Raw genomic sequence first — 15,033 nt, 5'->3', positions numbered from 1 at the left:
TAACGCCTATCGTTACAAATATTATAATTACCAACTCATTGTAGAACCTTTTTTTGCAGTAAAATTTCATTTTATGGCAATGCAACGTGTTTGCTGAATAAACCAGGTGGGAGTCGCATTTCAACTCTGCAGACCAAACTTCAAATAAATCACGAAAGCGCTTACATTTTCGTAATTAAGCCTAGCTCGCCAATGCATTTGCATACGTCGGTCACGCCAATTACTAACGAACATTGATGAGAGCGAGAAAGAGCCGACACCACTCACATATAATATCAAAGCTCTGCCACCGTGCAAGGATTCAAATTGAATTTAAAAATATGCCTCTACGTTTATGCCGCTTAAACTTAATTAAGCCAATTATTTTTTACGCGCTGTTAAGCACGAAAACAGATTTGCAGCCGCCGTGTCAGCGTTTCGTCCGCAATGAGGTGGGTAAGGCAAATCTCCAGGCTCGTCTTTTCCACTTTTACTGCTCGACGGCGGAGACTTTCTTCGTTACCACAGCGAATATACTGCACGCCAGACTAGGCTAGACTTACCTAACGCTCTGTTGCTCTCTTGGAAGTAGCTTTTCCTTTGAAACATCAGCACACTACTTTGGTTGGAACAGAGTGGCATCCTTTTGCCCATCAAGAGCTAGCAGCAGGTAGAGGTTGATTATGACTCAGCTAGGCTTATCGAAATATCTTCCAGCTGAGAGAATTCTTGCGACAAATTGTGCACTGCTTATTGGATCGTAGACACCGCAGACATCACATTTAATCTACAGTTTGCATACAGCTCAAGATTTGTCTCAAAACTGAATTTCTTTTCTAGCAATATTTCTGGTAGCATCCACATACGTGGTCATGTTTCATCAAGAAAAGACATAATTCATTGATGGTCATGGTTTGAACACTATCTTGAAACTAATATGCAGTACAGTAGTGCAGATAGCAGGATCAGCAATAAAACTCGTAGGGTAGGGTGAGGTATGTCGCCATTTTTCAAACTTTCATCGTTTTTAAAAGTTTATAATCTTATTTGATAGGTATCCAAAGTGGTAACAGCAGCTAAACAATATTTGCTAAAAACTTCACAGAAATATTGAAGAAACTATGGCATTTCAGAGTTTTTTTTTGACGATTTTAAAAGTTGGTTCGTTAGGGGCTGTTCATAAACCACGTAGACCAAAATTTAGCTATCTCAGACCCCCCCCCTCCCCCCTCGTAGACTTTTCTCCATACAAAAATATTGAAATTTGTATGGAGCGTAGACTTTGGCCAGACCCCCCCCTCCCCCCAAAAAGTCTACGTGGTTTATGAACGGCCCCTTAATACCCTATTAATTTAATGCATCAACACAATAACGAAAACGATTCTACCCCATTACCCCGAACGCCATTACCCCGAACGCCTCTACCCCGAAAGCCATTACCCCGAATAGGCCATTACCCCGAAAGCCATTACCCCGAATGGGTCATTACCCCGAACGCCACTACCCCGAAAGCCATTACCCCGTATAGGCCATTACCCCGAAAGCCATTACCTCGAATGGGTCATTACCCCGAACGCCACTACCCTGAATAGGCCACTACCCCGAACGCCATTACCCCGAATGCATATTTTAAAATGGGTTATTCTGATAATGGATTCGCTGGTTGGGTCACGACTGCGCCCCGATTAGTAAACCGTGTTCGTTCGTTGGGGCAACTGACAACTGATCTCAACGCTCAAGACACATGCAAGTGACAAGAAATACGTCACGAAACTCTTACATACTTGCACAAACGTTTTGTATGTAGGAGCTGCGATGCGACGGTAAAGTATATAGGTAAACGGGGGGCTTCTTTTTACCACTTTCTCAGTTTCTTTTTTCGCACTTTCAATCAAATTGCGAAATAAAGTGAACGTTAGGAAAATGTGGCTCAACACCCAATGATTATTACACTGTGTTTCGCAAATCCACTGAGTAGACGGCGGTAGAGAGCAAATGTCAAACAGGAGCAAAAACGACGCAAGCGCCATGAACGACAGATTTGCGAGCCACAAAATATTTGAATAGTCCGTTAAAAAGGGAAACGATGGAAAGTGAGTAGAGGGAGACGTCTGTGTCTGTGGAGCAGCCATTGTTGAAAGAAGGAAAAATTCAATAATAATACATACTGACAGTTTTTATACCAGAAAATACAATTTGAAAAAAGAGCTTTCAAACAAAATAGAGGAATAACACGTGTTAGATCTGATCTTGTATGAGATAAAGCTTTCAGCAAAGGCCCTGATCATTAGGCTAAAAAATAAGACCGATTGAAAAGCTGGCCTCAAAAGAACAGCGTTTTGCTAGAAGAAGGCAACATCTCTAAAAGAGGAATAGACGGTTTGGTAATCAAACAACTCTGTAACAGTGTAACTTAAAAAAATAATATCACCTTTTTGAAAAGAAAAAAACCCAAATTAATCCACCTAGTGGTGATAGTGCCTTTCTCGTCGAACATGTTCTCACAATCTTTCCGTCAACGTAAGTCAAAGTGTTTCTGAATCCGAATATTTTTATAGAAAAGCAAGCATTTTATCAAAGACATCTTTGAATTGACTTAAAACTTATTGATTACACATAGTCCGATGTTATGTTCAACGTATAAGCAGTGCTGAAAAATATCAGACTTCTCAGTTGACTGCTTGAGCACTTTGTTGAGCACCTTCACTAACACTGGAGGCTGATCAATATGAAGACGATACAAACAAGCGAAGCTATAACTCTTTACACAATCACAGATCACAAATTTTTTTTCTGAACATTTGGGCTATATCTTATTGACCGTTTTAAACAAGAGCGATAGGTAGTGAATATAGTGCGACGTCTGTTTGTATGTGGGTTTAATTTGTAAGATTTTGTTCTCTTACACATATTTATCGCTTGCATTGATTTTATTTACTTTCGTAGTTCTCCGGCAAAACACCAAACGCTGGTTGTGCAACCCTACCGGTAGTCTGTAATGTGGTGTGAGCCTATTTTCTAGTTAACCGTTCCTCGGGTTATTCAAAAAGCCGTGATGTAATATGTTGCATGGTACATTTGGTTACTTTCGATGCGGTACCGGAACAGGTTCTGGAGCACACCGGGTCTTCCAAATATAATCTGAGACTATTTCATTGCTAACGTTCATTAGGTTACCCAAAAAAAAACACGATTTGATTTATCTCATGCATGGGTTGGTATAGATCACTTTTACATTTGACAACTTCCAGTGGGACACCCAGAGCTGGTTTCGGGACACTACCGGTTGTCTAAAATATGGTCTGAGGCTATGTTCTTACGAATCGATCATCGTGTATTCAAAAAAAGCTGCTATTTGATGTACTATCAAACACATTGTGCATTTCGCCAGTTCCGGCGAGACACTCGAAAGTGGTTCCGGTACACTACCGGTAGTCTTAAAGTGGCCTGAGACTTTTCTTGCTGACCGTTCTGCGCGTCATCGAAAAAGCCGATATTTAATGCGCGGTGTGCATGCGTTTGGTTCCGTTCTACATTTGACCACTTCCGGCGAAGCACCTGGAACCGGTTTCGGCACAGTATTGGTTTTCCAAAGTGGGGTCTATGATTGTTTCTCTTGTTAACCGTTCATCAGGTTACCAAAACACCCAAGCAACACACATGTTATAATAGAGTTACGACAGCGCAAGTTTTGGTTGTATAGAAGTTTATTTTACGTAATTCTAACGTTGTGTTGAAATAACGTAAAATAAACTTCTATACAACCAAAACTTGCGCTGTCGTTACTTTTATATAACATGGCAGCTATTTATGGGGTTGGTTCTCTTTTACATTTGATCACTTCCGATGGGGCACCCTTAAACGGTGAGGAATACTACCGGTTGTTCCAAATATGTCCGGAAACTTTTTTTTTGCCAATCAAGATACCTAAAAATCCGCGATTTGATTTGTCGCATGGGTTTGGTTCACTTTTTTGTTTGGCCATTTCCGGCGGGACACCCGGAACCGGTTCCGGGTCACTACCGGTTTTGATACATATGGTCTGAGAATATTTTCCTGCTGACTGTTCATCAGGATGTCAAAAAAGCCACTATTTGATATGTCACATTTATGGGTTTGGTTAACTTTTAAACTTGGCCACCTCTGGCGGGACATCTGGAACCGGTTCCGGAACACTACTGGTTCCGATATGTTCTGAGAATGCGCTCCTGCATACTGTTCATCAGGTTATCGAAAAAGCCGCGGTTTGATATGTCGCATGCATGGTATTAGTTCAATATCATATTTGGCCACTTCCGGCGGGACACCCGGAACCGGTTCCGGAGCACAACCGGTTCAAATATGGTCTGAGAATATTTTCCTGCTTACCTTTCATCAGGATGTCAAAAAAGCCACTATTTGATATGTCGCATGCATGGGTTTGGTTAACTTTTATACTTGGCCACCTCCAGCGGGACATCTGGAACCGGTTCCGGAATACTACCGGTTCCAATATGGTCTGAGAATGTATTCCTTCTTACTGTTCATCAGTAAATCGAAAAAGCTGCGGTTTGATATGCCGCATGCATGGGTTTAGTGCACTTTTATGTTTGGCCACTTCCGGCGGGACACCCGGAACCGGTTCCGGGACACTACCGGTTCAGATATGGTCTGAGACCATTTTTCTGCTTACCGTTCATCAAGTTATCGAAAATGCCGTAGTTTGATGTGTCGCATGGATAGGTTTGTAGCGTTTTCATATCTGGCCCCTTCCTGGGGTACCGATCCGGAACACCTAAATGGCCATAACTCCGGAACGGCTGGACCGATCCAAACCATTTTCAATAGGAAACAATGGGACCAGATTCCGCGTCGAATGAACCGTCGGTCATTAAAATCGGTTGAAGTTTACTGCCAAAAAGTGATGTGAGTTTTTTTTGTACACACACATACACACATACACACACACATACATACACACACACATACATACACACAGACATCACCTCAATCCATCGAGCTGAGTTGATTGGTATATGTGACTCGACCCTCCGGGCCTTCTATCGAAAAGTCATTTTTGGAGTGAACATATAGCCTTTCCAGTACACTTAGTGTACGAGAAAGGCAAAAATGTAGTTAATACATTGACCGCCAATAAGGTCTGCAAGGGCATAACTAAAAAGAACAGCCTATAAATAAAAGAAGGGCAAATCTCCTTCGTAAACCACATGGCTACCAAACAACTCTATAATAAGCCGAAAACAGCCCATTTTTCAATGAAAGAAAATCACCAGATGGAATAAATAGATTTGTCGCCAATAAACCCGGTAACGATGTAGCTAGAAAGAACAGCCTATAAATTGAAGAAGGGCAAATCACATATAGAGTTAGCAGTTCAATTGCCAGTATACTATATAGGTGTACCTAGAAAAACAGCTTCTGATAGAAAAGATACAGTTAAGTCGCCAATCAAAAAAAAAATCAATTAGTACAACGATGGCTCTACTTTGGTAAGTGAACTGAACTGAAAATCAGAATTCCAGTCAATTTATAAGTGCCGCAACCGAAAAAATATTGAGAAAACAATTTTAGGGCTTGATGTTCTGGAAACTGATCATCAACTGTTATGAGTAATGAGTTAATATGTCAACTGGAGGGCCCATATAGCCGAGGCGGTAAACGCACGGGTATTCAGCATGACCATGCTGAGGGTGACGGGTTCGATTCCCGATCGGTCCAGGATCTTTTCGTAAAGGAAATTTCCTTGACTTCCTTGGGCATAGAGTATCTTCGTGCCTGCCACACGATATACACATGCAAAATGGTCATTGGCAGAGGAAGCTCTCAGTTAATAACTGTGGAAGTGCTCATAGAACACTAAGCTGAGAAGCAGGCTTTGTCCCAATGAGGACGTTACGCCAAGAAGAGGAGAGGATGTCAACTGGATCGCTGCAGACAAGTATCGCCACGAACATTGAAAGGAGTGGCTATGGATAAGTCGAATAGCAGGCCTCGGAAGAACAGTTTATTCTCAAAAGAAAGAAACATAGCAGATCAAGTTGTAATTTCGGCCACCAATTAATTCTGAACAATTTAACTTGTAAGAACAGCCTATTATTCAAAGAAGAACAAATTCCCTATGGAGTTATAAATTCGTCTGCAAAAAAAACTATATAATATTCCAACCACAAAGAACAGCCGCTGATGAAAAGAAGGAAACATGTCTATAGAGAAGTTAACAGTTTAGCGGCCAAAAAACTCTGCAGCAGTACACGGTTGGACACTAAAACTCGAAAGAACAGACTACTTTTAAAAGAAGACAAACATTTGAAGAAGTGCAGTTTGGCCAGCAGCACACCCGTTAGCCTACATTTTATGAAAATTATGCTAAGTACAGCACATCACTTCTTGATGACAATTTGGCATTTACCCTCATGCCTTTCGGCCTAAATGATTTTTTGGTCGAATGGCTGAACATTTTTTCGGTCATTCTCACCATCAAAAAGCATTTGTTTGACATGGTCTGGAGTAAGTACATATTCAGTACTAAATGATGTATGTTTAAAACGAATGTTGTGGGGGTAGGTTACTAGGCGATTGGACAGGAAACTTCTAAAAGAAGGGTAAATGTCAGATTGAAATACTTGTAGTTTTAAGTTCAAAAAACCCAAATTAATCCACCTAGTGGTGATAGTGCCTTTCTCGTCGAACATGTTCTCACAATCTTTCCGTCAACGTAAGTCAAAGTGTTTCTGAATCCGAATATTTTTATAGAAAAGCAAGCATTTTATCAAAGACATCTTTGAATTGACTTAAAACTTATTGATTACACATAGTCCGATGTTATGTTCAACGTATAAGCAGTGCTGAAAAATATCAGACTTCTCAGTTGACTGCTTGAGCACTTTGTTGAGCACCTTCACTAACACTGGAGGCTGATCAATATGAAGACGATACAAACAAGCGAAGCTATAACTCTTTACACAATCACAGATCACAAATTTTTTTTCTGAACATTTGGGCTATATCTTATTGACCGTTTTAAACAAGAGCGATAGGTAGTGAATATAGTGCGACGTCTGTTTGTATGTGGGTTTAATTTGTAAGATTTTGTTCTCTTACACATATTTATCGCTTGCATTGATTTTATTTACTTTCGTAGTTCTCCGGCAAAACACCAAACGCTGGTTGTGCAACCCTACCGGTAGTCTGTAATGTGGTGTGAGCCTATTTTCTAGTTAACCGTTCCTCGGGTTATTCAAAAAGCCGTGATGTAATATGTTGCATGGTACATTTGGTTACTTTCGATGCGGTACCGGAACAGGTTCTGGAGCACACCGGGTCTTCCAAATATAATCTGAGACTATTTCATTGCTAACGTTCATTAGGTTACCCAAAAAAAAACACGATTTGATTTATCTCATGCATGGGTTGGTATAGATCACTTTTACATTTGACAACTTCCAGTGGGACACCCAGAGCTGGTTTCGGGACACTACCGGTTGTCTAAAATATGGTCTGAGGCTATGTTCTTACGAATCGATCATCGTGTATTCAAAAAAAGCTGCTATTTGATGTACTATCAAACACATTGTGCATTTCGCCAGTTCCGGCGAGACACTCGAAAGTGGTTCCGGTACACTACCGGTAGTCTTAAAGTGGCCTGAGACTTTTCTTGCTGACCGTTCTGCGCGTCATCGAAAAAGCCGATATTTAATGCGCGGTGTGCATGCGTTTGGTTCCGTTCTACATTTGACCACTTCCGGCGAAGCACCTGGAACCGGTTTCGGCACAGTATTGGTTTTCCAAAGTGGGGTCTATGATTGTTTCTCTTGTTAACCGTTCATCAGGTTACCAAAACACCCAAGCAACACACATGTTATAATAGAGTTACGACAGCGCAAGTTTTGGTTGTATAGAAGTTTATTTTACGTAATTCTAACGTTGTGTTGAAATAACGTAAAATAAACTTCTATACAACCAAAACTTGCGCTGTCGTTACTTTTATATAACATGGCAGCTATTTATGGGGTTGGTTCTCTTTTACATTTGATCACTTCCGATGGGGCACCCTTAAACGGTGAGGAATACTACCGGTTGTTCCAAATATGTCCGGAAACTTTTTTTTTGCCAATCAAGATACCTAAAAATCCGCGATTTGATTTGTCGCATGGGTTTGGTTCACTTTTTTGTTTGGCCATTTCCGGCGGGACACCCGGAACCGGTTCCGGGTCACTACCGGTTTTGATACATATGGTCTGAGAATATTTTCCTGCTGACTGTTCATCAGGATGTCAAAAAAGCCACTATTTGATATGTCACATTTATGGGTTTGGTTAACTTTTAAACTTGGCCACCTCTGGCGGGACATCTGGAACCGGTTCCGGAACACTACTGGTTCCGATATGTTCTGAGAATGCGCTCCTGCATACTGTTCATCAGGTTATCGAAAAAGCCGCGGTTTGATATGTCGCATGCATGGTATTAGTTCAATATCATATTTGGCCACTTCCGGCGGGACACCCGGAACCGGTTCCGGAGCACAACCGGTTCAAATATGGTCTGAGAATATTTTCCTGCTTACCTTTCATCAGGATGTCAAAAAAGCCACTATTTGATATGTCGCATGCATGGGTTTGGTTAACTTTTATACTTGGCCACCTCCAGCGGGACATCTGGAACCGGTTCCGGAATACTACCGGTTCCAATATGGTCTGAGAATGTATTCCTTCTTACTGTTCATCAGTAAATCGAAAAAGCTGCGGTTTGATATGCCGCATGCATGGGTTTAGTGCACTTTTATGTTTGGCCACTTCCGGCGGGACACCCGGAACCGGTTCCGGGACACTACCGGTTCAGATATGGTCTGAGACCATTTTTCTGCTTACCGTTCATCAAGTTATCGAAAATGCCGTAGTTTGATGTGTCGCATGGATAGGTTTGTAGCGTTTTCATATCTGGCCCCTTCCTGGGGTACCGATCCGGAACACCTAAATGGCCATAACTCCGGAACGGCTGGACCGATCCAAACCATTTTCAATAGGAAACAATGGGACCAGATTCCGCGTCGAATGAACCGTCGGTCATTAAAATCGGTTGAAGTTTACTGCCAAAAAGTGATGTGAGTTTTTTTTGTACACACACATACACACATACACACACACATACATACACACACACATACATACACACAGACATCACCTCAATCCATCGAGCTGAGTTGATTGGTATATGTGACTCGACCCTCCGGGCCTTCTATCGAAAAGTCATTTTTGGAGTGAACATATAGCCTTTCCAGTACACTTAGTGTACGAGAAAGGCAAAAACGGCTAAGTTAAAAGAAGGAAAATTCTCGAACAAAAGCTTGGACAGCTAAATTTCGGTCAGTCCATGCTATGATGGACGATCAATGGTCCGTTGAAAATAACAGGTAACGTTTGTAAGAAGGTGAAATTTCTAATTGGAATTCAAGCAGTAGTTTCTATGATAACAGTTATACTGATATATAAGAAGACACTCAAAGACACAGCCGATATTTAAAAGAAGGAAAAAATAATTATTGAAATATTCACTGTTTTATTGTTAATCAATATTATTGAAGAAGATTTCGAAAGAACAGCACGCTTTGCAAGAAGGCAAAATACTGATGAAAATATCAATTCGATAGTTTTTTTTAACTACCGTCTTTCAGGAAAGTGCTATGAACTCACAATCCCATCATATCGTCACATTATTTCTGTTCTCCTTCAAAAAACCTCATCATTGTTTATCCTAGTGATCAATGTGATCATAATAACATTCCTAGAACACTAACTCGTAGGAATATCCTATGAAAGAAGAAAAACTCCTTGATATACAATATTAGGGTTATTCACTGAACAGTTTAAATAACTGCAAAAACCATGATTAGCTGTTTATTGAAAAGTTTCATGTAATTGCGAATGAAATAATCGAAGATTGCCTTGGTAATCTTAACTTTAAGTAACTCAGGATTATATTTAATCAGCGATTTACGCTGTTTAGAGGATTTAGAAATTTCACCACTAACAAATCACATGAATGCATAACGAGATAGAATTAGCCTATTGTTAAGAGCAAAAATATCTTTAAGCAGTTAGAATACTTAAAAGCTCCTTTCATAATAAATTAGAAAGAACAGCCTTTTTTCAAGAAGGGAAATCTTTGATTAACATGCTAGCATTCCTATATGCATATTTGTATCAGCTGTACAGACTCACATCATATTTTTTTCACACTACCTCAAACCTAACGTTCACCGTTGAACGAAATTGAGTGCCACATATACAAGTGTCTCTCTTATTACTGACTCAATTTTACAATGTTCATCTATATCCGATTGCTTTCTCTACCAGTTCAATCAGATATAGGATCTCTCGCTTACCGACTAGTCGTTTTTCTTCTGACTCAGTTCAATTACAATGGTTTCTAGCGAATCCGAAACGTATCACAGCTTCTCCGATGGCGCAGAATATTCTACCCACCAAAATCTGTCTCTAAAAACCCGTCGTTCATACTGCCGCATCCGCTTACGGTCAAGTTCAGAATCCGATGATTCTACGCTATCTTCGAAACGCCAGCAGCCAACAATCAAACACCACGTGTTGACCAATGAGGTTATGTTTAACAAAACTATCATGGAGGGTAAGTAGACCGCATATACTCAAGATTGATGAAATTTATGAGTACATTTGTCACCATTAAACCAGATCCAATCACACGGAAGCGACTAATTGGATTAACATCCGACTCCGATGGTTCTGGGGAGCCAGATAACCAGAACGAAAATACTAGACTGTCTCAAAGAAAACGTAAAAGGTTGCACAGAAAAAAGTTCAGGAGCATGATAATGCATAATCGACGATCTTCTTTTGCACGGAAACATGCTGGTAAGAATGAGGCCCCGAAAACTACGCCATCAACAACCACTGATGAACCCACAGCAGGTGACACATCCGACCAGCATATCAAGTTTCTTCGGACAGTGAGAGGAAAGCTAAAATGTTGCTGCGATGGATTTACATACCATCTAAACAAAAGGTTTGGCATTTTTTATTCTAACATTTCTAGTTTATTAAATTCACTGTTTACGCTAGACTGAAGATACCAAATATTGGGACTGCGAGCTACGCAGAACACCAAAGAACATAACCACGAACCAAGCTCTCTGCGAGCAGAAGCAGCATTCCATGGCTGCTTCTTTCACCTTAACCAGAGTCTGTTTCGGAAAATTGAAAAACTCGGGCTGCATCGTGAATACGGGAGGAATAAATCGATAGAACTGTCGTTCTAGCAGGTTGTGGCCTTGGCCTTCTTGCCAGCCAAAGAGGTGCCAACGGCTTTCAAAAAGCTACAGAAACGTTGTCCACCTGCTTTGAAGTACTTTTTCCGATATTTTGGAGAATTTTATGTAAATGGACCACCAAAGAAGCGAAATAAGCGACCAAAGTTTCCGCCAAGATTGTGGTCGGTGTACAAAAATGTGTTGCGTCATCTTCCTCGAACCTCCAATTGCATCGAGGGATGGCATGCGAAGTGGAACGGACTTCTAAGAGCGGACAACCCATCGTTTTACACTGTTCTGAAACAGTTCCAACTTGAGGAGCGCAATGGTAACGTTGAGTATTTACGCGTTTTAAAAGGCGAGTCCGAGTTGAAGCGACGAAGAAAGGATATAATACGAGATGAGAAGCTTGAAAAACTCGTTAAATCCTACAATCGAAGAACTGACCAAATTGACTACTTGACAGGTATCGCTTTACTTATGATTAACACCTAGTTTAAGCTATTTTGTATATTTATCAATAAACATTTTGTTTTTTTGGGCTAAAAATTGAGAATAAAGTATGAAAAAAAATTACTCAATAGGATTTTCGGGGTAATTACCCATTCGGGGTAATGGCATTCGGGGTAGTGACCCATTCGGGGTAGTGGCATTCGGGGTAGTGACATTCGGGGTAATGACCTATTCGGGGTAGTGGCTTTCGGGGTAGTGGCGTTCGGGGTAATGGGGTGGAGCCAACGAAAACAGTTAAAATCAAAGGTACTCATTGGCCTTGGATGTTTACATTGGAAGTACCGAGACAAAGAGGCGCTATTTTTGTTTGTTTGCTTATAGAAAGGCTACACAACTACTATCGTGCTTGATGATTGTTTGGAATAAGAATCAAATAAGAAGAGCTAATTTTGAGCTGACACGCTAAGGGGCCTTAAATGTATGTTAGGGAACGTCCATAAATTACGTCACGCAAAAATCGACCATTTTCAACCCCCCCCTCCCCCCTATGTCACACTTTTTGTATTGGACCTCTGAAATTTTTGTATGGGTCGTCACACTTTGCTGAACCCCCCCCCCCCCCCCCCCCCCCCACAAAGCGTGACGTAATTTATGGACGTTCAAGGTTAAAATTCAAAATCCCGGCAGAATCAATCTGCTTGTCGATCACACCAGTTAAAGCTTTAGTATACCGATAATACATATCTACAGTGTTGCCACATTTTTTTCGGTTTTCATCTGTGATTTTGGTCAAAAAAATCTTTTTCATCTGTAGGAAAATCCAGAAAATCTTAGTAAAAATCTGTGATTGGGTAATGTTTTCAAAATCGAATTGTTTTGAAAAATTTGCTTGAAAAAGAAAAAAATCACAAAAAATGTTCATAATATTTACTATTGTCACCTAAATTAAACCTTATAACAATTTTCTTGGAATAAAACCATATACCAAAACACTGCTTTATATCTGAAGATCATCAGAAACCACAAGAACGTCGAAATCAATCCGCCTGATACTAGTAGATTTAATCTATACAAGAACCAATTAACTTATTTAAATTTGAGTACAGAGTCCCCCAAATTTTCGATGAACACCAAACTCTTTTCTTACAGCTAATGGGCTGTTTACCTTTGCTACACAATACATTTTTGAAAATTGTTAAGGTATTTCTGGTATTTTAGACAGACTGTTACAAACTGTGGCAAAAAAGAAGGCGAACTGTTTGCAAAAAAGAAGGCGAATCAGGGGGTCGGTCAAGTTCACGTTCGCTGATTTGTCACATCGACACGGTACAAGACCCAGTCAGCTAAAGATAAAAAACGAAGTTGTGTTCATTGTCACCATACTAGTCACCATAAAAACTAATTGATAAAAAGTGAGAAACAAAAAAGTGTTTCTTTACGAAAGTCATTGTCATTGTTTCAAAAATCTTAAAAATCTGTTTTATTTCAAAAATCTTCGATCTGTGATCACAGATATCTGTAGTCAAAAACGGGAAAAAATCTGTGTAATTCTAGGTAAATCTGTGTATGTGGCATCACTGCATATCTACCGAAACCGGAACAGCAACCGCAGTTGACGAACCAACCGGAGCGGCTCATCATGTCCCCACTGCTGATCGAGGATGAGAGTCGTGAGGAAAAACTCTGGCAGGTGGATTCCCGTTGCACTGACGAACACAGCTGGGATGGTGGCGTGGCGTATCCGGAGGCAGTATGGACTGCGGCGTGCTTTCCTGGATCATCCTCATCCGGTCTATTTGCTTCCGAAGGTAGGTGCCCGTTGGAAATTTGCTGTAAGAACCGCTCCCTGTGCTGGACACACGAAAAGAACAGCAGCGAGTATATGTGTAAATGGTCCGGGGCGGCACCGCCACCGACACCGAAGGGACACCGTCTGCTGGACTGCCCCGTCCTGTCCAACTCACATAGTACACATGAGATGATATTATTTCACCAATTATACAATTATTGCAGTAAGACCGCTGCTTTGTTAATCTGATTTTCTTGTGGAAAATGATCACTTATTTATGAGTCGTTTATAGTTTAACCGGTGTAGATACAAAGGCCTTAACTCCAGAATGATTTGGATGGCCTCAGGTATCGCCATTGATGTGCAATTAGTCTTTCATACTCTGATTTACATGTATGGATCTAATGAGATCAGTTCTGACATTCATACATTAGTTTGATATACTAATACAGGTAAAGGCCTTATAATCCGAACTCCAGAGCTATTTTAAGTTGCTTAGAACGTCACCAGGTCTTGATTACCATCAATTCATGTTTCAAAATGTACATTTGAATGTAATTTATCAACTTCTAGTGATTTAAAAAGTAAACACAACTATTTGTATTGAGTAGACAAAGTTCAAAACTTTTGGACGTTTTGGATAACCTGGAGATCTATGTTACAGCTGTTAAAGGGACATGAGACATTTCTATCTAACAGTCCCAACCCAAACAAAGAATATTGAGCAATTCACATGGACATAAAAATAAAACGCGGAATAAAGTTAAGAACAAGTGGTGTACAACATTTGCAGCTATATCTCCAAAATGTTCTTTCATAACATAATCTCCATAATCTCCCCTTGATAAAAATATATTGGTTTTGAATTTAAAAGATGTAGGTAAAACTATGCAAAAAAGTTGTCCACATCCTTTAAGGGTTAATGATATTTTTAAAATCAATCTGAATGGTACTCCGAGAATACTCGCTGATGACACAGCATTGTTTTACCCGAACACAAATCCTGAAGTTATAACTTCTAATATGAGTGAAGATCTTCGATTGCTGCAAAACTATTTTTCGTGCAACCTAGTTTCCTGGATTAAAAAAAAAAAACAAGTACATACACTATGGTGCATAATTGATCGGACAAGCGCCGATTTTCATACAAAATGGCCAAGTTTGGGATGCAGTAACTTTGGTTTGCGTTGATGGATTTAGCTCAATTTTCGACACGGAACTACTAATTGGGGACTACGAAGTAAATTACCACAGTTGATCATGTGCGTGAAGCGCCGATTTGTTAACATGAGGAAGCATAGGAAGTCAATTTTTAAATGCTTCTAAAAAATTCAAAACATTATTTAATTAAAAACGGATTGATGTACGGGTTAAGACTCTTCGTTTTCTACGCAATCAATTCCTAATCTGGGAAAAAACTTTTTAATCAAAATTATATGCTAAAAAGTTTGCTAATTGAATTTCTAATCACGTACACCAACCCGCTTTGAATTTTTGAGAAGCATTTGAAAACTGACTTCCTATGCTTACC

This window comes from Aedes albopictus, chromosome 2, assembly GCF_035046485.1.
Source record: "Aedes albopictus strain Foshan chromosome 2, AalbF5, whole genome shotgun sequence".
In the NCBI taxonomy this organism is placed as follows: Eukaryota; Metazoa; Arthropoda; class Insecta; order Diptera; family Culicidae; genus Aedes; species Aedes albopictus.
Note: the sequence above shows the minus strand (reverse complement) of the source record.